Raw genomic sequence first — 3,565 nt, forward strand, 5'->3', positions numbered from 1 at the left:
GACATTAGCTCAGGAGCTAAGAGCGGTCGTCGCGCACTCAGAATATCGCCAGTTCGATGTGTGTGCATGCAAACCTCTTTGAGCAGGGCCGTCCAATCCTGTTCCTGGAAATCTAGGTAGGTTTTCACTCAAACCCAAACAAAGCACTTCTCATTCACCAGATTAGGGTTGGAGTGAAAGCCTACGATATAAAAAAAGAGCTTGGTGTCTGGATCTTGAAAATACCCTTTCTCTGTTTCATTCAAAATGGTCTTTCAAGTGGGCGGGGTTGCCGAGTGGGTAAAAACACGGTACAATAAGTTCTTGCTTGCCCACTTAAAAAGAACATAAAAAAAAAAACAATTTCTTTCAAACCAGTATGTCGCAACACAAAGGATGTCTGCACACCTTATACCCTTCTCTTAAGCTACAAAAGAAGACCTTCAGAACAGAACCAGGAAGAAACGGTTTGTTAGGAGCAGACTTTGAATTCACAACGCTCTCAGTCTTCCATTGGCACTCCCTACCCGCCTTCTCCAAGCAGCAAACAAAGTCATATATTCACCACCCAGATAACACTGAGACCCAAAATAATGAGATAATGAGAATATTTCTACAGTCCCGGCCAAAGGTTTTGTCACATGAGTGGACAAAAGTGACAATTGCTAATTACCCAACTCTTAATTAGCTTAGGAATACAGTTAGGAAACAACACAAATTAATCATAAGTGATTAAAGTTTATTTAGATACTAGCAAAACAAAAATTTCCTAGATGCTTATAAGGTTTATTGCTTGATAATGATGAACAAGCCAGTTTCTACCTGGACAAAAGTCTTGTCGCAAATCAAATTATAATCAATCAATTTTATCTTTCTCAAAAAGTAAATAAAATATCAAATGAAAAATCAGTCTAATATTTCATCATGGACTATAAGTTAAGAAATTAATATCTTGTACGGGTTCCTTTGGCCTGCAGAACAGTTGCCATCCGGTTTGGCAGAGAGTCGTAGAGCTTGTTGATGAAGTCGTCGGGGATGGCATGGAACGCCACCTTGCAGGCATCCCAAAGCTCCTCCAAGTTCTTCGGCTTGGTCCTCCAAGCTTCCTCCTTCATTCTTCCCCAGATATGCTCAATAATATTCATATCTGGAGACCATCCCTGAAGGACCTTGATCTTCTTCCCCCTGAGAAACTTCATAGTGGAACCTGAGCTCCATCCTGTTGAAAAATCTGACCCCTCTTGGGAATGTACTGGGAGGCAAGAATCTGTTGATATGTGGCACTGTCAATGTTACCATCCACCTTACAGATCTCCCTGGCACCTCCGTATTGGATGTAACCCCAAACCATAATCTTTCCACCTCCAGATTTGACTGTCTTCTGGGTGAACTATGGTCCAGACGGGCCCCAGAGGGTCGTTGACAATATTGGCGGCGCTTGGGAAGGAGCTCAACTGACGATTCATCTGAAAAATCTATTTTTCGCCACTTTTCTGCTGTCCAACCTTCCGTCAGGCTGTGGGCCTTGGCGTACGCAACACGGTTTCTTAGCCGTCTCTTGTTCAGCGCTGGTTTCTGGGCAGCAATACTGACCGTGGAGACCATCGCGAGCAAGAAGCCGATGTACAGTTCTTGACAAAACAGGTGTTGCTGGCGTCCACTCCTCCTGGAGCTGTGAGGCGGTTGACATGAGGCTGGCTTTTGACAGTCGGACCAGCAAGCTGTCGTCTTGCGCGGTCTGTCCGACCTGGGTCTTTCATGGACGTCGCCAGTCTCTTGGTAGCGCTTGCGAATCCTCTCCACCTGCCGTTTAGACACATTGAAGATGTCTGCAACTCCAGCAGGAGACTTGGACTTGAGATTCTTGATGATCAGCACTTTTGTTTCTGGTTTGATCTTGGGCATGTTGACAGAAGCAATGTTGAGCATGAACTTGACGGCTTAAAGTGTCAAATTTCTGCTTTTATAGCTCAAAGTTACCTACAGCTAATTGACTAATCAAGCCCCTTCTTTGTTTCTTCCTTATTCACTGTGGCCTAGAAATTGGAGTTGGCCATTGCGACAAGACTTTTGACCGGCCAAAACTGGCCTGTTGATCATTATCAAGCTGTAACATTTAGTAACAATTTTGAAATGTAATTTTGCTAGCTTCTAATAAACTTTAGACACTTATGATTAATTTGTGTTGTTTCCTAACTTTATTAGCTAATTAAGAGTTGGGCAAGTAGCAATTGTCACTTTTGCCCACTCATGCGACAAAACTTTTGGCCAGGACTGTCAGCTTGAATCAGTCTTAACAAGTATCTTACTCCTATATTTAGACTTAAAATCTTATTTCTATAACTTTTTTTGCTTAATGAGACAAAAGAAAAAAACTGCCAATATGGTGAGACGGTTTGACTCATTTCAAGATTTGCCAAAGGGATGAGAAAACTTCACTTGTCAGGCAAACAATCACTTAAAACATGCTCTAATATACAAACCTAATTGAGAGAAAAACAATAAGATCTTAAGTCTTGTTGCTTGTGAAGACAAATTGTTTTATTCTTAGGGCGTGGCCAAATGCAAACCCCGCCTTCAGGTCATCCTGTTTGGCTCAATGGCAAGATCAATCGAGCACAGAAACATATTTGAATCCAAAACAATTATATATTTTACCCAGAGAGACTCCTGCCCTCCTTGCGAGTTTTGAAAATGGAGAGAGGAGAAGAGAGAATAGGGAGTTACAGAGCATGCCTGGTAAAAGTAGTCTTGCTTTGACTGTAGGCACTGAATTGAAACCTGCTATTTTAGATGATTTCTCTAATGAGCCTGTTTTCAGTAAGTGCACTGACGGTACATCACACATTACATGTCACATAATAGCTCTCCACAATATACATCACCGAAGCAGGAATTTTCCGTATGTATACAGTATATGCATATGCTTAGAAACAACCGTATCCTTTCAGGAACCTTGTAAGATGATATCACGCGTCTCTTAAAACACCCATATTACGAGCACGTCCTACAAGACCCAGTGTAATGAACGTGGGGACATGTTGCGCTGCATTCAGACTGCAAACGGCGGCCGGAGAAGTCTGCTGAGCCCGCACACGGAGACCCAGAGCGAGGGGGGACCGGAGGGGGTGCAAGCAGAGTGAATAAGGAGAGGTGAGGGGTGAGGGACTCCCCCCCGGGTGGAGGATGATGGCAGCGTGGCCGGGGGGGGACTTTCCTGATGAAACATTGAGAAGCGGCCTCAGCCTCCGTCCCAGGGTGTGTGCGGCTACGTGTCTGAGCCCGGGAGCGCCGGATAAACACACACACACACACACACACACACACATACACACACACCCGCAGACACACACACACACATGCACACACTCATACACACACACACACCCGCAGACAGGCACACACACACACCCGCAAACACACACACACACACCCGCAGACACACACACACACACACACACACACACACACACACACACTCCCCTCACTCCTGATGAGCCCCCCCGGTAGAAAGCGCATGAATAATCTCCCCGCCTCGGCGTGTAAACATCTGACGGAAGACCAGGGGTTTTGTTTGCATTGAGCA

The 3,565-nt window shown here is 44.7% G+C and overlaps 1 protein-coding gene across 1 annotated transcript in view; it reads right to left on the minus strand.

The window, feature by feature from the left end:
* Nucleotides 1-2,566: 2,566 nt before the first annotated feature.
* The window catches only part of cps1 (carbamoyl-phosphate synthase 1, mitochondrial), a 73,371-nt gene continuing 72,372 nt past the window's right edge, over nt 2,567-3,565 (minus strand). The window contains exon 38 of the mRNA XM_061234312.1: nt 2,567-3,565. This exon is cut by the window's right edge and continues 2,612 nt beyond it. The gene's annotated coding sequence lies outside the window, so the exon portion shown is untranslated.

This window comes from Conger conger, chromosome 3 (genome assembly GCF_963514075.1).
Source record: "Conger conger chromosome 3, fConCon1.1, whole genome shotgun sequence".
NCBI lineage: Eukaryota > Metazoa > Chordata > Actinopteri > Anguilliformes > Congridae > Conger > Conger conger.